The sequence below is a fragment of the Zootoca vivipara genome, chromosome 6 (assembly GCF_963506605.1).
Source record: "Zootoca vivipara chromosome 6, rZooViv1.1, whole genome shotgun sequence".
NCBI classification, from domain to species: domain Eukaryota; kingdom Metazoa; phylum Chordata; class Lepidosauria; order Squamata; family Lacertidae; genus Zootoca; species Zootoca vivipara.
The window spans coordinates 73,012,819-73,035,426 of NC_083281.1; positions in this window are offsets into that span (position 1 = coordinate 73,012,819).

The following is a 22,608-nucleotide window of genomic DNA, read 5'->3' on the forward strand; positions in this document are numbered from 1 at the left end:
ATAGGCACATCCACTGCATTAAAAAGACTAGGCTACACTTATGAACATCATCATCATCATCATCGGTGGCTTCCAACAAAAACATGAGTTTTGTATATGATTTGATTTTAGAGCAATGTATATCAGGCATCCCCAAACTGCGGCCCTCCAGATGTTTTGGCCTACAACTCCCATAATCCCTAGCTAACAGGACCAGTGGTCAGGGATGATGGGAATTGTAGTCCAAAACATCTGGAGGGCTGAAGTTTGGGGGTGTCTGATGTATATGAATCAGTTTGTTGAGAACCCCAGAAATCTTCAAGTGCTGTGTGCACGTGAATTTTAGAACCAATGATTTAGATGTTATGGCAGAGACTGTGGTTTGGTGGATCTTTCCAAAAGCCATAAAATAATATCTGCAGAAACCCTGGACATCGCAAAATGAAGAAGAAGAAAAAGAATAGTGTTTCAGTTGAAATAATGGCAACAAAAATCAGGAGCCTCTTCCCCTCAGCTGGAATTACTGTGTGTAATTTGGGGGAGGGGGGCACCCATCTCCTGTGTTGTTGTGTTGGTGAATACAGCTCATTTGTGGCTATTTGGGTGGAATTATATGACCATTGTATTGTCCCTGGCCATATTTTGGGTACATTTTCATCTACACCGTTCAGCAATTATTTCCCATGAAAAAGAGCTATCTTAATGGTGTTCAGAGGGAAGATGAAATAAGCAAGATGTAATGACCTCTCTTCTCAACTGTTCACAAATCGGCAACATTTTCTGGAGAGCTGTAAAAGTAGTAATGATGCTTTGTGGCCTCTCAAGGGTGGAATAGAAGCCTGTCCTTTAAGCATAATGTTAGTTGTCACTGTATTATTCTCTGCTCCTTTCTGTGTTGTACAATTGCAGTCGCTGTGAAGGGAAGCGGCTGTGGCTGAGCGGCACACGCCATGCACACAGAAGGCCAAGGTAAGGCTAGGCTTCTTACTCAATCTCTGCTCAGAAATGGGCTGAGCAAATCTATAAGGAAGGGTACATCGATTCTGTTTATGGGAAAATAGACATAGTTCAATCGTGGACCCTCTGTAACCCATGGGGCAGAGTTAACCTGTGGGTGTTTTTTAAAAATAATAATAATAAATATTTTATTAAAGATTTTCAACTTAAACATTTATCATATCTTCATAACACATACAATTAACCAAAAACAGGTAAAAATGGCACAAAAAAGAAGAAAAGAAGAAAAAAAGAAAAAATTCAATCTCATCCATTATTCCTTAACATAACTTCGACCTCCCCGTCCCTCCCTTCCCAAGTCCATTTTAAACTCAACTTCAGCAGTATTCCCATTTAACGAATTCCTCTTATATCGCAATCTAAATTATAACATAGTTAATTAATTTCACATCCTATAGAATTCTCTTTAAAAAAGAAGAAGAAAGAAAGAAGATATTCAATCTATAAAAACCCCTTAGCCTATAATTTCCCTAAAAAATATTCCCAATTATTTATCTAATGAACTCACTACTATCTATATATGTTTTTAACTCCCCCTCCTTTCCCTGATTGGCAATTCCCTGTAAATCTCTACCAGCTCCTTATAACAATCCATTTTCATACCATTTTATCCATCCCCTGTTTAAAATTCCTTTTAGTTTTCACCCCACTCCATCTCTTGCCCACTCCATACCCCCTCCCTCTCTCCACTTCTCCTTCTGTTGTTCCAATCTCTGTCCCCAATTCCCTTTCCCAGCTTCCTGAGTCTTTTCTTGGGCTGGAGCATTCTGGATAAAATCAATGTCCTTTGCAGCTTCTCTCACAAACTGCTCAGGTTCCACAATTTGCTGCTCGTCTTCAGTCTCATCTTGTAGTTCTAAAGTATCCTTTAGGGGAAACAATTGTATAACTTCTTTAAAACTTTGTGTCTGTCTTTTATATTCTTGCACATCCTCCCCCAGCTCTTGGACTAACTTTAACAGTTGTTGCATACAGTTTTTGTCCAGCTGGGGTCCCATTGTTTTGTCTGTCCAGTTCCTTTGTGTTCTCAAATTTCAGTGGAGGGCATATGCTGTTGTTTCCAGAAACGGTGCATTTCTCTTTCCCAAATTAACTTCAATCCTTTTATTTAATACTTAGTCTTTTATATTGTTCTATAAAGTCCAACTTCTCCTTTTCCTCCCGTTATTCCCGCACCTAATTTAAAAGTTCAAGAGTTCTTCTTGATAAATAACTTCCTAGCCGGTGACATCACAATGGCGGCTGGTCTTTGTTTCCAGGCTCTTGCCCCCAGGTTGTCAGAGGGCTCGTTCCAAATTCAAAAAATAATAATAATTCTTTTGCAGAGATCCAAAGAGTCCAGTCTCCTTCCCTTGGCTAACCTGTGGGTGTTAACCTGTGACTCACTTGGAGTTGTGCAGCCACAAAGGGACATGAATCAGGAATCTTCTGCCTGGCCTAAAGGGGACTGGGCATTTTCATGGACGAAATCCAGGAGCTCTTAGGGGAAACTGATTTTCTAGATCCATTTTAATTGGGGTTTAGGCCTGGTTTTGGTACATAAACTGCTTTGTTCACACCCTGTATAATGGTCTCCGTTGGGAGAGAAAAAGGGGAAATTCTCCTTAACTTTCCAGTGTCTTTTGATACCATCACCATGGTATCTTTCTGGCGCAATTGTCTGAGTTAGGGATGGGTGGCATTGTTTTGTGGTGGTTCTGGTCCTACTTGGATGATCATTTCCAGAGGGAAATGTTTGGGAAGTGCTTTTCGGGGCTGTGGAGCCTTCAATGTAGGGTTCATCAGGGTTCAATTTCTCCTTCTATCTGGGATGGTCGTCCTCTTCCAGCGAGCGCGCAGCTTCGGGAGGGACACACATGGAGCAGTGAGGGAGGAAGGGGACACCCGCCTAGCCAGCCAGATCAGCCAAATCAACCCTGGCGATCAATGGGGTGATAGATGTCGCAGCCAGATCACCCACACATCCCATTTAAAATCTACATGAAACCACTGAGTGGGGTCAGGGCTGGCCCTAAGGCAAAGCTGGGTGGCGCAATGCGCCAGGGCACCAGGCCGCCAGGGGGGCACTGCACTGCACGCTGCACCCGCCAGACAGCCGCGCTGGGAAACAGGGGGGGGGGGCGCCAGAGGGATCTTCGCCAGGGCGCCAGATATGCTTAAGACGGCCCTGAGTGGGGTCATCTGGAGGTTTGGAGTATTTTGTCGGCAATGTGTTGATGACACACAACTGTACTTCTACTTCACATCTGCAGGTCTGGCAGGACCTCCAGAATGGACTGGATGACAGCCAACAAATGGAAGCTCAATCCATATAAGACCAGACACTGTTGGTGGGTATTTTCTTAGACCGAATGGATGGGAGTTTTCCTGTTCTCCAGCATTCTGTTCTCATGGTGGCCAAACAGATGCCTATTATGGGAAACCCTCAAGCACATATTGAGCACAAGAGCCTTCCCCCCTCCTGTGACTTGCAGCAACTGGTACCCAGAAGTACTGATGCCTCCAATTGGGAAGGCAGAGAGCATAGCCATCATGGCTAATAGTCATCGATAGCAATAAAATAGAAAAATTCCTTCCAGTAGCACCTTAGAGACCAACTAAGTTTGTCATTGCTATGAGCTTTCGTGTGCATGCACGAAATACCTGAAGATACCTGAAGAAGTGTGCATGCATACGAAAGCTCATACCAATGACAAACTTAGTTGGTCTCTAAGGTGCTACTGGAAGGAATTCCAACATGGCTACCTACCTGTAACTAGTCTTCAATAGCCTTATAGTCCATGAATTTGTCCAATCCCCCTTTAAAGCCATCCAAGACAGTGGCCATCACTGGCCACCTGTGGGAATGAGTTTCACAGTTTAAGTATGTGCTGCATGAAGAAGCACCTCTGTTAAGGAGGTTATATCAAGATCAGAGTAAGCTGGCTTTGCCATTACACAAACGTGTGCTCATAAAATACAAGAGGTGGAAAGAGTGGATGAAATGAATTAATGTTAGAAGTTCTCCCAGTAGAACCAAAAGTCAGAAGGAAAGGTATTCAAGTCAGAGTCAAGCAAAGGGACAACAGTACCGAAGCTTAGTAGTAGCTGGTAGCAGTCAGAGGCAGCAATGCTTCTGAATATCAGTTGCTGGAAACCACGGGAGGGGAGAATGCTCTTGTGCTTGGTTCCTGCTTGTGGGTTGCCCTTTGGGGCATCTGGTTGGTCACTGTGAGATCAGGCCACTGGAGTAGAAGGGCCATTGGCAAGCTCTTCTTGTGTTATTATGTTCTTGCTAAGTTCCACTCAAGCTAGATCCATTGAAATGAATGGACTTAAGTTCATGTCTATTAATTCCAATGAGTTTACTCTGAGTAGAATTAATGTTAGATGCACTCTTAAATGGAGGAAATCTTCCTCTCCCTGTCTTGGCTTCTGCGTAACATGAAAATGTCCCTTTCTCCTGCTTCAGAAATGCAGCCACCATATTGTTGCATAGCTAAACCCCAGTTCATTACACGGAAGGGTGCCTTCACATGAGTATAGATAATCCCATATTCAACTTTGTGCACAATGAACATGCCCTCTACATCCTGATTCTCGTGTCACTGGTAGCCTCAGAGCATTAACTGCATGTAGACATTTTGGAAAATCCTCATTAACCACAAATAACTGGTTATAATTTGATTTTCTCATGTGTGGTATCAATTTACATTTATATCAAAATGCCTGTTGGTCACAGGAATCTCATTTTCTAATTACCCCTGGCTAAAGATTACCCAGCTGAGGTCCTTTGTTCGCACAATGACATTCTAATAATATGAAAGATGCTGTGAAAATCTACCAGAAGGGCCCATACAAAGGTGTACCTCTACCTGTATATACTTCACACTGATTTGTTTCAAACTTACCGACTTGGCCATTTTGAATTCAAAGTTACAGTTTGAAACTGGTTAGGAAACTGTGGGTTTTCCCAAAGAATGATAATTATTGCAGTTTTGTGATTGCAGTTTCATATTGTCAAATCTTCTTAATGATAAACTCCTGGTCCTTTCATACACACCATGGCAACTTAAACAGGTTTCTGCTTTAAAAAAATGAGCTTTTGTATTGGGAGTGGGATGGCTATTATCATCTCTCCACTGCCAGGAGGGGAATGATCGTGGATCAGTGGTTAGAGCACCTGCTTTGCAAGCTGAAGGTCCCAGTTAGGCTGCGGTAGAGGATGAATAGAGAAGGCAGGTTGAAAAACACCAGTGGCCATGGGCATGGGAGTGAGAAGGGAGGGACACTGACAAGGGAAAAGCCATGGTTTAAAACAGCAGCAGAAGTTTGTGTAAAGCAGGGATGGAGGGACACAGAGGGAAGTGGGAGATCAAAATAACAGCAGATGTTAGAGTAGCAACTTTGACATAAGTGATGCAATGTGGGCAATACTCAATTGGGTCAGAACCGTGAAATTCCATGTGTGAATCTATTTAAAATGAATTCCTTAATTGCAGCATCCTGTTCCCAAAGAGGCTAACTAGGAAATCCCCAAACAGGACATGAGAGCAATTCTTGTGGTAACAGCATTAATTATCTGTGCACCACATTGTTTTAAGATGAGTGTTCACTTTCCCTGTCTATTTGTACAGTTTTAACGATGGTATCTCTTAGCACTAATGGAGGAATAGTGTCTGCTGGCTTTCAGGTCTCTTAGAACCCCTTCAGCCTCCCTAAATAGCACCCCCTCTAGAAAATCCCACACCACATACTTATTGGAATATTTCAGCTTGGAGGAAAAAGGCAGGCACGTCCAATAATTACCCCAAAAAGGCTTGAGTTAATAATCAACGTTAAAATAATAACCACACATTTTACAGCCTCGCTCAAGCTCAGCCCGCTGGGAGACCAAGAGATCTGCCTACCCACTCGTATTGATGCTAATGGGATTTATGTGTCTCTAACAACCTAATAGCCCTCGTAATTTTTACATTGTCCACATTAAAGAGTGGCAGGTTTCTGCTCGTTGCTTATTGTAACACAATCTCAGTCAGCTTCCATTACAGCAATCAGATATTTATTTTTCGAAAGATGGGCAAATGGTTAATTTGCAGGCGTTTGGGGAGAAGTTGGAAACTTTGGAGATGTCCATTCTGAAAGTTTGAAACGAACCTTTTAAAAATAGTGATAGAATGTGCACATGAAAGGAGAGAGAGAGAGAGAGAGAGAGAGAGAGAGAGAGAGAGAGAGAGAGAGAGAGAGAGAGAGAGATTTTGCATGCTAGGCACACAATGTCATCCTTAATGCTGAAGTGAAGAATCACTGGCTGGTATCCATTGCAATTCCGACTTAAAGAAGACCTATCTATTTCAATGGGTTTACTTTGAGCAAAACTTACTTGGACACAACCCGTAAAGTCTGGCGTAATCTCAATGGTCATCATTCTAGACCAGTCCCCTGTCAATGCAGCACTGAGGGTAGTGGTGCAGGGAACCAGGATGCCAAGGTCTGAAGGGCGCCAGAGAGTCCAGAGAGAGTGCAGGGAGGTAATCGAGGCGGAGCAGGGGTTCGGTGCCTGAGCTGCATGCCTCTAGCACCAGGGTCATCCCTGCGGCGGGAAGGCTCTGGGTGCTTTCCCGCAGTCCGGAGCTCTCCCCGCTGGCTCTGCGGTGGCGATCTAGCCACAAGGTTGGGGCCACAAGAGCTACCAGGGTTGGGATGGAGGAGGAGGCAGTGGCAGCCACCGATGCTGCTGCTTCCGCCTCTGAAGGATGGGGAGCAGGAGGCAAGCCCGGGGGCTGCTGCGGGTGCAAAGGGGTCCGCGGCTGCCTGCTCTGCGAGGCCGCTCTGCCCCCACAGGTACCACACACAGCATCGGAGGAGGAGTGATGGTGGGGGAAGGAGCCTGTGTCTGCTGCCTTCGGCTCCGGAACCTCTTCGGCCGAGGGACGCGCGCCTCTTGAGAGGGTGCAGAGTGTAGGTGCCACCGCGCGGGCGGTGAGAAATTGCTGTGAGGAAAGGTTTGGGGCTCTTTTGGTTTGGGGAAAAGGCGCAGGAAAAGTGACACGATCATGGCAATCATGGAGAAAGTGGGTGGAGGAAAGTGTTTTCCTCCCTCTCTCACCTAACACTCGAACTCGCGGACATCCCACGAAGCTGAATACTGGGAGATTCAAGACAGAGATAAGTGGGAAAGGCCCTTCTTCACGCAGCACAAAGGTAAGCAACTCTGGGAAAGGGGGGGGGGTAGAGGGATCTTTGAACCACGGCGCTGGATAGGCTTAAGATGGCCCTGACCACAGCAATCTTGAGAGTTGGCCATGCAGCCTCTGCTTTAAAACTACTAATGAAGGAAATATCACTAGAGCTGCGCACAGTTGTTGTTGCTCCCTGGTTGATCTAGGGCCCCAGCCCAGAAAACACCTGACCCAGACCTGGCCCTGTATCAATTAGAACAGGCATGGCCAAACTTGGCCCTCCAGATGTTTTGGGACTACAACTCCCATCATTCCTAGCTAACAGGACCAGTGGTCAGGGATGATGGGAATTGTAGTCCCAAAACATCTGGAGGGCCAAGTTTGGCCAGGCCTGCATTAGAAAATATGTTCTTGAATTCCAGGTCCCATCAACCCGAGTCAGCACGGCTAATGGTCAGGGATGATGGGAGTCATAGTTCAGCAAAATGTGGGAGGTTACCCATCCTTGATTTGGATCCTGGGCAACCAAGAAGCTTAAGAATATAAGAACCGCTCTGTTGGGTCAGGCCAATGGCCCGTCTAGTCTAGAATTCTGTTCTCACAGTAGCCAACCATGTGGGAAACCGGCAAGCAGGACCAGAGCCCTCTCTCCTGCTGTGTCTTCCAGCTGTTGGTATTCAGAAATATTGTTGCCTCCAACAGTAGATGCTGAGCATAGCTTTGCACCATTTACTGCTGCATTTAACAAGCCAGGCCCTTCTCAATGGCTGTCAGCCCATTGGAGTATCTTATGTATGTAATGGATTATCAATACCAATCTGGTTTGGGTCGGTGGCAATCTAATCCCATTAGGCGACAGCTCGTTTGATCTAATTCCAATCTCCCTTCAGGCTGGGGTGTGAGCCGAGCTGCCATTAGATGCTCTTAATTCCATCCCACTCCAGTTTTTAAATGGCCTGACTATTAGTGAGCTGGAACATTGCAGGAGTCAGACTTTTTATGGCAACTCTCCTGCCATTAAGCAGTTTGGGGCTATCCATCACTCCCAGGGCGAAGTGGGTATTCAGTGCTGCGTATATAGCTAATTGGAAGCCTTGAGTGCCAATTAATGGGATGCTGAGGTATGGAGGAGCAGCAGTTGCTGGCAAGTGTATCTCCTATGTGACTGGCAAGGTGGAAAACCTGATCCCTCCCTAAAAGGGAAGGCTGAAAGTTGGTTTTCACATTAGAACATAAGATGAGCTTTGCTGAGCAGGCCAAATGCTGGATAAATCCAACTTCCTGTGTCTACCCTATCTCCAAGCTGCATGCACTGATGTGAAAAAAACACGAATGTTATGGCAATTAAATATAGATGGCTAGATGGAGCAAGCTTGTTTTCTGCTGCTCCAGAGGGGAGGAACAGAACCAATGGATTCAAATGACAAGGAATGATATTCTGACTAAACATTAGGAAGAACTTTCTCACAGTAAGTGCTGTTGGACAGTAGAATGGACTACCTCAGAAGGTGGTGGACTCTCCTTCATTGGAGGTTTTTAAACAGAGGTTGGATGGCCATTTGTCAGAAGTTAAAAGGAAGCAAAAATTAAGGGTTGCTACCACACACACATGGGACCCTGTGGGTTAAACCACTGAGCCTAGGGCTTGCTGATCAGAAGGTCGGTGGTTCGAATCCCTGCGACGGGGCGAGCTCCCATTGTTTGGTCCCAGCTCCTTCCAACCTAGCAGTTCGAAAGCATGTCAAAATGCAAGTAGATAAATAGGAACCGCTACAGCAGGAAGGTAAACGGTGTTTCCATGTGCTGCTCTGGTTTGCTGGCCACATGACCTGGAAGCTATACGCCAGCTCCCTCGGCCAATAATGCGAGATGAGCGCGCAACCCCAGAGTCGGCCACGACTGGACCTAAAGGTCAGGGGTCCTTTTACCTTTACCTTTGCCACACACACACACAATCCCTAAACACACAGCCCCCAGGATCAACACCTCCAAATTTCATGCACTTCTGTGGGGAAAGAAAGTGGTATGGCCATTCTGGTTCCCAATGAAACGTCAGTGATTCAGATTTCCACCTATTGATTCAGATCGGTGTGTGTGTGTGTGTGTGTGTGTGTGTGTGTCCAGATTTGGTCAAAATAGATCTGAATCAAGTCATCTCCCAGTCCAAATTGCCTCATTGGGCCCCAAACATAATTGGAGCGGGGGGGGGGGGGGAGCTTGTGTATTCCTATAAGACACATACTTTCCAATGCTTTTCATTTCAGTGCATATACCAGTAACATGTATGTTTTGTATACATATACATATACATATACATATATGCATTGCATTGCATTGCAAAAACCAGAGTAGTGTGTAATCAGACAGGGAGTTATGCTCTGGTCTACAATCAGATCAGGACAATGTGAAAAGAGGACCGAACCTGTCTCTAGTCTATACCACACTCCTGTGTATATCTATCTTCCTTCCTTGTTTGTTGTGTAATTTCATGCACAGTTCCAAGGGCAGGGAGGGGGAGAGGAGGGGGATCCTACCAGACTAAAACTCAAGCTCTATGACATTAAGAGGGTCATTACAATGTTAGCAAGGCAGCTTTGTTTTCCTAAGCTGTCATTAACAATGCAATACAATTAGAGCGGAGGCTGAGGATGATTTATGATGCTAGCCCTCGATAAATTTTGGAGGGCAATGGGTTGGGAGGGAAGGGGGGAGAATGGTTGCTGCTGACTTCATTGCAGCAACTGGAACAATCTCTCTGGATGGTTGGCAGGAAGGATTCCCTTGGAGGCATTGGACTGAGCAGCTAAACTGCAGAGAGATTTATGTAACTATTTCATTCAGAAGGCAGGACCATAGGAATCTCTACTAGGGCTGTGCATGGCCCACCCAGCCTGGACCTGACCCCAACACAATTCAGAGGTGGGGGCTAATGATTGATTAGGATATTACAACCCCTAATTGGACATATAGCTGGGAGATGAGCAGGGAAAGGATAGGTTATGCTTCCTCCCTCCTTCTTGACTGCACTGCAGAGAGCGGGATGGCTCAGTCCTTCCGGGTGCTGCTGCTTCACCAGAGCATTCTGAACAGGGAAGCAGATCCCTGCAGCCAGCAGGACTGAGACCTCTGCTGCCCAGCTGGTGAGGGGAAAATGAAATCCTACTGGTGCTCAGGGCTGGTGTGTCCATTAAGGCGAACTAGGCAGTTGCCTAGGGCGCCAAAATGGAGGGGACGCTCTCTCTGCCGCTGCCGCGCTGCCGCTTTCGCTCCTGCTGCTTGCTGCTGCAGAGGTGCTTCCCTGCAATGCCCTGCAGGGGGCGCAGGGCCGCACAACACGGCGGAGCCAGAAATGGGGGGGGGTCTCGAACCAATCAATTGAAGCAGGTGGGGAGGCGGGGGGACCTGAGCATGCGCACGCCAGCTGTTAGGCAGACGGGTTGGAAAAAAGAGTGTGTGGCCTTCGGGGCGGGGCGACGGAGGACATGCTCCACACTCCAGGCTCCTCCCCTCACGTGCCTCCTTGGCCAATCGTCGAGCAGGAAGGCGTGGGGGGGGTGCCAGAAGGTGATCTCGCCTAGGGCACAAAAAAACCCTAGCACCGGCCCTGCAGGGTGCTGCTTCCCAAGTTGGCAAAGCAGCACCCTGCAGCCAACAAGATTGATCAGACTAGGAACAGGCACCCACCATCAACGCTCAGTGCAGGGCTACTTGAAAGCCCTCAAGCAAAGAGCCCCTCACTTCTTTTTGCAGGTGCTGCCTTTCTCTCTTTCTTACCACCCAACATGCAACCTTTTGACAGCCCAGGATCACCTCTGGGCAGCCTGACCCAACCTGAGGCAATCCAGAGGTATCTCAGTCTGAATGACCTGAAGCCTGGATTCCCATAAAGTGACCTGATTTAGTTCGGGATTCATCCAATTCCAGCATACAGACCTAATCTTTGTAGGGCCTTACAAAGGGTAAACTGAGTGGTAGTGATATGTCTCAGTGATATTAGGGAAGGGTTCTAAATATTCATTGGTGATGTTATGAAAGGAAACAGATATAGGAATATCTATTATTATTACTATTATTATTACTATTACTATTATTATTATTATTATTATTATTATTTGTTGTTGTTGTTGTTGTTGTTGTTGTTGTTGTTGTTGTTGTTGTTGAATCAAACCACTGGGAGCCCACAGAGAAATCAGAAGCAACAAGATGTGAGCCACTCCCCTTGTAATTTAAATTATTTCCCTTCTAACTATAGGTTGATGGAGCTTCCTTCCTCTAGATGGTTTCTGACTTGCTTTCATAACTTGCTTTCAACATTAGCAGGACGGGGGACAGAGTTTTTATTGAGATAAATGAGTTCTTTGAACACTTCAAAGACAGAAGTGACTCATCCACACCTGCCTCAGAAACCCAAGCACATTGTACAGGCCATGTTTGTGGGACAACTACAATTTATATGCACACACTAACACAGGAAGTATCCTTATACCATGTCAGACCATTAGTTCATCTAGTTCAGTATGTCTGGCAATGGTCAGCAGCGGCACCCCAGGATTTCAAGGATGCTTTTCTTCTCTGCATCTATTTCTTCTTTCTGCTTGATCCCTGCTCCCTGATGGCCCTGGATTGCTCAGGGATATCCAACCCAACCAGTAGCTATCTGGGACTGTCTCAGATAGAATGGAGTGACACTTGGATCCTGCCCCCCCCCTTGAATCTGCCCAAATAAGTCAGCATCTTGGCCAAGTCTGATGCCTGGCCCTAGTAGCTAGTTCTGTATTCAGTGAGAGGATTCTCTCCATTTAAAAGGGCCAGTCCTGCTTTAGTTGGTCATCCTTGGGTCAGAGATGTAACAGCAGGTCCCTCTATTGCTAGCACTTCTGGGTTAGTGTGAACTTCTTGGGCTGGCCCGAAGGGCAATTCTCTCTCCCACTGAATATCTAGTCCCATCCTGTGAACAATGGGAGTCTAGGCAAACTATGGGGCAAACCGAATGACACCCCCCCTCCCAAGTCTGTGAGGAAGGATTGTGGCTCAGTGGTAGAGGTCAAAAGTTTGCAAAGGTCAAAATTTGCAAAAGGTCATAAGTTGAGTTCCAGGCAACTCAGGTAGGGCTGGGAATGTCCCTTGCCTGAAACCCTGGAGTTCTGTAGTCAATCAGCTTGGATTGGACTAAATTCAATTGACCAATGTCTGACTCAGTATAAGACAGCTTCCTGTGATCTTGAAGGGGAGGGCTGTAGATCAGTGGCAGAGCACTTCCTTTGCATGCAGAAGCTCGAAGGTTCAATCCCCAGCATCTCCAGGTAGAACTGGGAGAGACTCCTATCTGAAACCTTGGAGAGCCACTGCCAATCAGTATAGACAACACTGAGCTAGACTGACAAATGATTTGACTTCAATGAAGCTGAATGTGGGAAGATTTGGGACAGATAAAAGAAAGTATTTCTTTGTGCAGGGAAGAGTTAAGCTATAGGACTCACTCCCACAGATGGTTTTAAAAGAGGATTGGAGAAATTTATGGAGGAGAGGACTGTCAATGGCTGTTAACCATGATAACTATGCTCTGCCTTCATGGCTGGAGGCAGTAATGCTTCTGAATATCAGTTGCTGGAAGCCACATGAGGAGATTGTGCTCTTGTGCTTGGGTCCTGCTTCTGGGTTTCCCACTGGGACATCTGGTTGAGAACAGGACTCTGGAATAGATGGGCCATTGGGCTGATCCAGCAGGCCCCTCTTATGGATCTTATGTGCGTTTGTGGTTGGCATTAAGACTTTGGGTTGGCTAAACTTGCCTAATTGTCTTTCCTTGCCCAGTCAGCCAAGCAGAACCTCGGACAGTTCCTTCAGCTCAAGCCATTGTTTTAGCCACTTATTCTTGCCAGCAGCTCAAGCTTCTTAATTTGGGGACCTGACTCCCCACTTTTCTTCTCCCCACCCCATCCAAAGCTTGGAAACTGGTCTCAGATGTCCTGGAAATATGAAGCCCTCCAAATGATAGTGGCAATAGCAATAAATTTCAGGGCAACGTTTTTCATACTGTAAAGGTTACGTCCTGTTCGATGCCTTGTCCTGTTACCAGCTTTCGAGTGTTAGCAGGGGGAGAAAAAGAGGGAAGATAAATCTTGCGAGATGTGGCCTCATTATCTGTGTGGCATTTGAGGGTAATTTATGCCCCACATCCTACCACTCTGCTCAGCAGGAAATCATGCCGTTGGTTCCTCTCTGCCACTACGGCAACTGTGTCAAAAGTATTGAAATAAATTGATTTAGCTTGAATCCCCTGTGAATTTTTATAGCCTATTTATCAATGTGGGTGAGGCATAATATGTACTAAATTACTTATCTCTCAAGAAGAAGAGGAAGGAGAGGAAAATGTTTTAAAGCATTTTTAAGGGTGAGCCGTTTCTGCCATTGGAATGCTTATCAGATCTGGTATAAATGAATTCATTCTCAGATTTTCTCCTCATAGTGTCTAAATATTGAATATTCTCCAGATATTCCTTGAAATATTTGAAAATTTGCTTTTGACATTTATTGGTACAGATGTTCTGTGTTCGATCATCTACAATGGATATTTGAGAGTTAGCATGCAATTGTATAGAGAATGTGATGATGACATGCAATAGCATATAACATAGGATATTTGTTGGATTCCTTACCTGCCTTTCACCATAGTGTCCCAGGGTGGGTTGCAACAACAAAAACAGTATAAAGTAAAACAAAAACAAATCAAAATAACACAAAATCAAACTAACGACACACAACAGGCACAAGGATCTGTCGGTAATATTTAGATAGTAGGCAGGGTATTATTTATAAAGCTGTTTCTATATTTGCTCCTATGCTGTGTTCTATTATGTTACTACAGTCATACCTCAGTTTAAGTACGGTTTGAGTATTTTCAGTTTAAGTACTCCACGGACCTGTCTGGAACAGATTAATCCACTTTCCATTACTTTCAATGGGAAAGTTTGCTTCAGGTTAAGTACGCTTCAGTTTAAGTACTCCATGGACCGTCTGGAACGGATTAATCCACTTTCCATTACTTTCAATGGGAAAGTTTGATTCAGGTTAAGTATGCTTCAGGTTAAGTACAGACTTCCGGAACCAATTGTGTTTGTAAACTGAGGTACCACTGTAATGGGAAGTTCTTGCCATTGCCTGGGACATTGCAGAAACCAAAACATACTGTGATTTTAAATTTGCGAGTTTGGACCTGTCAAACCAAAAATCAGGTAAAGTCACATTTTTGTCTGCCATCTTGATTCAAAATGGTGTCTGGAATCCAAACACCATTGAAGACTGCTGCCCCCAGCTCAGGAACCCTTGTGGCAAGTTTGCTGACGATATCTCAAGAGACAGTCAAATCTATGCCAAAAGAAAGCAAAGTCATTTTTCAGTCTGCCATCTGGATTCAAAATGGTGACCAGCATCCAAATAGTGACAAAGTCCATTGTCACCACTTTGGAAACCCTCATGCCACATTTTGTGATGATATATTGAGAGGCCGCTGAACCTATGCCCAAAAAAGGGGCAAAGTCAAGCCAAAGTCACATTTTGGTTTGCCATTTTGATTCAAAATGGGACCCAGTATCCAAATTTCAACAACAACAACTGCTGCCCCTTGGGCCAAGTTTGGCCACAATATCTCAAGAGACAACTGAACCTATGGAGAACAGGCCGGCAGATGCACAAACCACCTACATAGCAGATTGTGAAATTGTTCTTGTGGTGGTTGATCACGGGATGCATTCCTGTTTTATTTGTAGTAAACTGCTTTGAGCACGATCCTTTTGTTTGTGGAAAAGTGGAATAGAAATAAAATCATGAATGAGCAAATGGAAGTAAATAAAAGAAAACCGACTAAGAACGTCCTGGCCTTAATCTCGACTGCTTCCCCCTTATGGAGTTAAAAATGCATCAGGAGTTCTATAATGTGCAGTGTGACCCTTTGTAACAACAAGGCAGCATCACACAATGTTCTTTTCTCTCCTGATAATGAATGGCCAAGTGGAATCCTTTTTGGAGAAGTAAAAAATGCAGCATATGAGGGATCTCTCTCTCTCTCTCTCTCTCTCTCTCTCTCTCTCTCTCTCTCTCTCTCTCTCTCTCTCTCAGCGTGGGCGAGGGAGCCAGCACAGCAGCTGCGAGCTCCACTCCATCTGATGCCCCAGACAACAGAGGGATGTGCCAGAGTGACTCCAGCGATCTCCTTAATTTGTCCTTCTGTCATCTAGTTTCTGGACAAAAACAGATAATTCTCTATAAACCTTGTCACCCACCCCAGCAACACGCGAGACGGCGAACCGGTTCCACGTGCCGTTGAATAGCACAGTATTCGGAACAAACCTAGACTTTTTTTTAGTATTTATTATTATTATTATTATTATTATTATTATTATTATTATTATTATTATTATCATCATCATCATTTATAGACTGCTTAATATCTGAACGATCTTGCAGCAGTTTACAATAGATAAATATGGAGAAGCTTCCATGAGAGAGAGAGAGAGAGACAGAGAGACAGAGAGAGACCATTTCATCCAAGATTTGCTCAGCATGGGGGAACCTGTGGCTCTTTAGATGCCGCGGAGGGGCTAGCCGCTTCAGTACCTGGAGTGACACACATGCCATGCACCCAAGGGTGGGGCAATCCGCCCACGGGGCATGGGGCAATCCACCCAGGGAGCAGGGTGATCCACCCACGGGCAATTGGCTTGTCAGCAGTCCACCTGGGGGGCAATCGGCATAGCGGTGATCTGCCATGGGGGGATTTTGTCACACCCCCCTCTGGGATGACACCCGGGGCAGACCTCCCCCACCGCACCCCCTTCCTACGCTCCTGTTCAGATGTTTCTGCCAGCCCCAACAAACATGGCTAGTGGACAGGAATGAGAGGAGCTGGAAGCTGGCGAGCTGTAGAGATGAACACACTTCTCAGCCTCGCCTCTCAGAGACAACTTGGGGCCATTCCTTTTGTCAGTCTGCTCTTGTCTTGCCATCCTTCAGAGCCCAGGTTTACACTATGGGAAGGGCGGGTAGTCAGCTGAAATGAAGTCCTCTCCCTCCCTTTCATTCTGTGCTGGCATGTCAAGTGAGACGTTTTTGCACATCTGGAGTGGCACATCAAAGCTGAGCTTCAAGCTTTGCAGAAAACTTTCACACTTTAGTGAACAATCCAAGTGCGTGACAATTGCAGCATCCTTGTGGGAGACCTGCAGCTCTCAAAAACATTCTCTTTCTCTCTCCCTTCCTCTGCCAGCAGAATCAGGGCTCCCTGATTTATTAGCAGCCGGCGAATGCCCAGATATTCATTACGATTGAGGAATGAGCAGCTAATAATTTATACAAATTGTATGTATAGCTCAGTGGATTAGCCAGCATGCCATTAGCTAAGGATTATAAATACCCATTCTCTCTCTCCCCCCTTCTCCATCGTCAGAACATCCTTTTCCTGCTAGCATTTTATTTTCCCTCTCTCTCTCTTGCCTAGGCAAAATCGGATGCCAAGAACTTAACCTGTTTGCAACAGAGTTTGGAAGAATTCACAATCAGATCAAACATCACCCCATCTCAATTTTTAGACTGAAAGATGCAGTGTGGGGGATGGGGGAGAAATTTATTTATTTGATATATTTATATCCCACCTTTCTCCTAAGTTGGGATTCGAGGTAGTTTCCAACATTTAAAAATGTCATTATAAAATGCAGAATGTATTTATCTTTAGTGCACATGAAATAAAATCTTCATTGACTTAGCTTATTGTGATAATTGACTTTTTCCAGCCATGGACCCTAGAGAAGGCGAAACCATTTCCCCATCACTTGTAAATACCAGTTTCTGGACTGCAGCAGAGTGAGGTATACTCTTCTGCTAAGGCCTTGCTTGCTGGTTGGCCACCATGAGAACAAGATGCTAGCCTAGATGGTCCATTGGCCTGATCCAACAGACACTTTTTGTGCCCTTAACATTATATCAATGGATGGTCTGCCATCCTTCCCCGATCCCAATCTTGTCACATTGTAGTGTCACCTCTGGAGTGATGTGTTGGTACCCGCTTTGCCCAGAAAACCAATGGGACCTTTTGAGAGTTTCTATAGAAGGCATGGAAAGCCTGGTATGTGGGTGGGTGTGTTCAAAAGCCTGGCTAGTTGAAGTGTAGCTTCCCTCCTCACTTGCCACTCAGCCCTTCTCTCCCAAGCAAACCAAACCTGCAGTTAGAAAATAATAATAAACACTTTATTATTTATACCCCACCCACCTGGCTGGGTTTGTTAGGAGATGGTTAGCCTTTCTCTAGAGAAGAAGAAAAAACAACAACACAAACTCCATAATTCTGGGCAGAAAATGATGCCCCTTGTATCTGTTTCCAACTAGGAAACAAAACCCCTCTTTCACCTGCTCCATCCCCATGCAAGAGGAAAGTTTTTCTTTGCTTGGGGAAGGGGAGGTGGCTGGGATGGTTTCATCAGAGGGGCCTGGACCCACTGGAAAAGAAATTTAAGCAGGGGGAGTTTGCATTCTGAACTACAACCCGCTCACCCATTCATTGCCTCACACAATGATTAGGTGAAGGTAAGGTAAAGTTAAACTCCCCTGGATGGTTAAGTCCAGTCAAATTTGACTATGGGTTGTGGCACTCATCTCCACTTTCAGGCTGAGGGAGCTGGTGTTTGTCCGCAGACAGCTTTTCCAGGTCACGTAGCCAGCTTGACTAAACCGCTTCTGGTGCAATGGAACACCGTGATGGAAACCAGAAAGCACAGAAATGCCATTTACCTTCCCGCTGTAGTGGTACCTATTTATCTACTCACAGTGGTAAGCTTTCGAACTGCTACTGTAGGTTGGCAGCAGCTGGGACAAAGCATTGGGAGCTCACAAGAGGCTTGGTGGTTTAGACCACAGCGCCACCCACGTCCCTCTTATACAATGATTAATCCCGTCCTTGCCAACCTGGTGCTCTCCAGTAGGAACATAGGAAGTTGCCTTATACTGAGTCAGACCACTGCTCCATCTAGTTCAGTAGTGTCCGATCTGACTGGAAGCAGATCTCTGGAATCCCAGGCAGGAACATTCCCAGCCTGACTTGGAGGCACTGGGAATTGAACCTGGAACTGAACCTGCATGCAAGGCAGATCCTCTAACCGCTGAGCTATGGTCCTTCCCCATGTTAGCTGGGTGTGATGGGAGTTGTAGCCCAAAAGCATCTGCATGAGCCCAGGTTTGCAAAACCTGGATTAATGCATACAATTTGAAAATTATAATAAAGGTGCTGAGTCCCTTCTCTAACTTAATAGGAATCAAAGTCACCTGGAAGCACGCACATAGCAGCAAGCACCACTTTCCCAGCAAGCTATAAATCTGCAGGATTTGTTTGCTGTGATTTCTGAAAACAAAAGCGAGCGGGCGGTGCCCTACGACTGCTTATTGTCCAAATATTGTTTAAATATTTCATCTGGGAAATGCAGCACCGAAGGAGGAGGCAGACAATAGCTGGCCTGACACAAGATTTATTAGAGAAACTTGGCACCGATAGATTTGTAAGGAATGGAAATATGTTTGTAGAGATTATAGCAGATTTACAGTGATTAATAATGGATTGGACATGGCAGACATCAAAGGGGTTGGCTCTCTCGCAGTTTCCATAGCGGATTGAGGAGGAAAGGAAGATTAACTTCACTGTTTCAAAATGCCTTCAGAAAAAGAGAAGAAAATGAGGTTTCCTTCTAAACAAAGGCAAAGAAACAACATCTCACAACAGCTGTTAGGCAGCGCAGGATCTGCATGCAGATGCCCCTTGTGGCAAATTGCTGAACTGCAGGTGGCAACACTCACAGCAAAATAGCCTTTTGACAGGATGGAGTATAAAGGGCTTCCTGTTTCAACTCAGTTGTCACAGAATCATATAATTGTAGAGTTGGAAGTAACCTAAAAGGTTATCTGGTCTAATCCCCAGCAATGCAGGAATCACAGCTAAAGAATCTCTGACAGACAACCATCCAACCTCTGTTTAAAAACCTCAAATGAAGGAGAGGTTTTGTTTGAGTTCTGGTATGTGTGCACATTCACCAACTTGAGTGGTTTTAAAAAAGGATTTGACAAATTCATGGAGGATAAAGCGATCGGTAGTGATGTTTTCCATCCACTGTTGGGAGAACAGCATCTTGTACTAGATTAGCCTGATCCAGCAAGGTTTTTGTTTGGGGAAGAATATATAGCTCATCCATGTGAGGATGAATGAACTGGCTAGATCTCTAGATCCACAGGGCTAAACACACTCTCCAGCCACAGAGAGCCCCCATTAGAGTATTAAAATCACAGAAGCAAGCGGCAGTATAATTTGGGAATATAGGCTGTTAAACCTTTTAAATATTCCATCCTAGTCTCTTCCAGAGCTTCCCCGTTTCCACCTCTCTTAACATTTAACAGGCCACACTCATTAGTAAGTTTTAAAATGTTTTAGCCACAAAGTTCCAAAGGTCAGGTTCATGCATTTATCCATGCAGCAGCAAGTAAACACGGGCAGAAATCTTGTGCTACAAAATGGGGTGAAATAGCTGTAAGCATGCACTGAGCTTATAATGGGCAAGCTCAGGAACACCCTATTCCTAGATTAGTCTAGGAATACAGATCTGTGGTCTTAACCTTTTCATGCATTAACTAGTGCAAAGCTTGCAAGTTATATTTGACTGCAATTTTCCACATTTTCTATTATATTCTTAACATACCACCATTTTACACCCTCCACAATACAACAGGACTAGCGTCAGTCCATGACATTGTATTTGCACACGTGTGTGTGTGTGTGTGTGTGTGTGTGTGTGTAGGGGGGGGGAATGGTACCTACTATTAAATTGCTAGAGAATATTTAGTGGTAATTCTGCAAGTTTGCCTTATTTTTCTAGGTTTGGTGGTGGGGAAATCTCACCCAAAAAAGTCTTCTCGGAAATTTCAGCTCTGCTGCAGCCATCTCAGAAATGATTATTGGCCCACATCTCTTCCTTTCCCTCCTGATTTCTATCCCAGCTGGCTAAACTTTGCCTTTTGGATGAAAATGCTGCTGAATTGGTGCCTGCCTGAGCTGTAAAGCATGGGGAGGGAAAGGAGGAAGACCCCAAACCTTCCATTAAGTGTCATCAAGCAGCAAATATGCCCTTCCCTACAAAATTAAAACAACCACACTCAGTACAGCTATGGAGAAAAGGAAGTGTGGAACTTGGAGAGTAACACAAATTTTTTTTTTAAAAAAAATGCGTTAAGTCCTACCTAGAAGATGGTTAGCTTTGCTCTAGAGAGGAAAACAAAGAGGTATTTGATGTTCCATCCTTATGACAGGCCAACTTCCCCTGTTCTTTTTTTATGAAGACAAATGGTCGAGATTATCAAATGGGAGAGTAAAGCCTGTGTAATACATCTCACCTAAAGTGAGCCGTTTGACAAAGTTCCTCACAGCTTCTTTGTAAACAACATTCCATCCCTCCAACCAGCACACAGAGGTCTTTATTATGGGACCTTCCTTTGCAGACCCTCTGCCTCTGAAGTGCCCCCCATGGAGCATGGCCCCCACGGAACTGATTTATGCTCAGAGGAGACACACTTCGGTACATTCAATGTTAGTCCTACTCAGAGTGGACATACTGAAATTAATGGATTCAAGTTAGTAATTCCCATTAATTATGTCTAGTCTGAATAGGACTAACTTTGGAGGTACCCAAGTGCATCTCCTCTGAGCATAAATCAGTTAAATACAGCCTGGGGTCATCAAAGTTTAGGGTGACATGGCAGTATATCAGTAGAAAAGCCACAGTTCCACAGTGATAAAAAGGTAAAAGGACCCCTGACCATTAGGTCCAGTTGTGACCGATTCTGGGGTTACTGCACTCATCTCGCGTTATTGGCCAAGGGAGCCGGTGTACAGCTTCCAGGTCATGTGGCCAGCATGACAAAGCCGCTTTTGGCGAACCAGGGCAGCACAAGGAAACGCCGTTTACCTTCCCGCTGTAGTGGTACCTATTTATCTACTTGCACTTTGACGTGCTTTCGAACTGCTAGGTTGGCATGAACAGGAGCTGCAGTATAAAATAAGTCTTCGAAAGTAGGGTACAAGTGCTAGCATTATAACCAGGAAAATTATGCAATTCCCTCCAAAGAGACTGGCTCCCTCCTTGTGATCTTTCCCCTGGCAGGCTAATGCATTCCTGTTCAAACAGGCCTTTGGAAACTATGGTTCAAACAGTAATGCCCACTGGGCTGCTCTCAGGGCAAAGTGGTTTTTATTTTCTGGTTCTGAATGTGCTGTGAATGTATTTCAACCATTGGTTTTAACTAGTTTGTTGGGGAGTTGGGAATGTTTATCCTGGAGAAGAGAAAACTGAGAGGTGATATGAGAGCTATCTTCAAATATCTGAAGGACTGTCACATGGAAAGATGGAGCAAACTTGTTTTCTGCTGCTGCAGAGGGGAGGACCCGAACTAGTGGATTCATACAGGATGGGGGACACCTGGCTTGAGAGCAGTACATGTGAAAAGGATCTAGGAGTCTTGGTAGACCACAAACTTGACATGAGTCAGCAGTGTGATGCAGCAGCTAAAAAAGCCAATGCAATGCTGGGCTGCATCAATACGAGTAGAGCATCTAGATCAAAGGAAGTAATAGTACCACTGTATTCTGCTCTGGTCAGACCTCACCTGGAATACTGTGTCCAGTTCTGGGCACCACAGTTCAAGAAGGATACTGACAAGCTGGAACGTGTTCAGAGGAGGACAACCAAAATGGTCAAAGGCCTGGAAACGATGCCTTATCAGGAACGGCTTAGGGAACTGGGTATGTTTAGCCTGGAGAAGAGAAGGTTAAGGGGTGATATGATAGCCAAGTTCAAATATATAAAAAGGATGTCATATAGAGGAGGGAGAAAGATTGTTTTCTGCTGCTCCAGAGAAGCGGACACAGAGCAATGGATTCAAACTACAAGAAAGAGGATTCCACCTAAACATTAGGAAGAACTTCCTGACAGTAAGAGCTGTTCGGCAGTGGAATTTGCTACCAAGGAGTGTGGTGGAGTCTCCTTCTTTGGAGGTCTTTAAGCAGAGGCTTGACAGGTCTCTTCCAACTCTATGATTCTATGTGTCCAGAAAGGAGATTCTGATTAAACATTAGGAATAACTTTCTGACGGTAGGAGCTGTTTGATGGTGAAACAGGTTCCCTCAGAAAGTGGTGGACTCTCCATTGTTTGAGGCTGTTCAACAGAGGTTGGATGACCATCAGCCTGGAATCATTTAGCTATGATTCCTGCATTGCAGGAGGTTGGGCTGGATGACCCTTAAAGTCCCTTCCAGCTCTATAATTCCATGAATTTATGATAATGGGAATACTCAAATGTTGCTGAATTTTGTTGGTCAGTGTGGAAGTCAAATCTTTGCCATTGGCTGTGAAGTCTCCCAGCATGC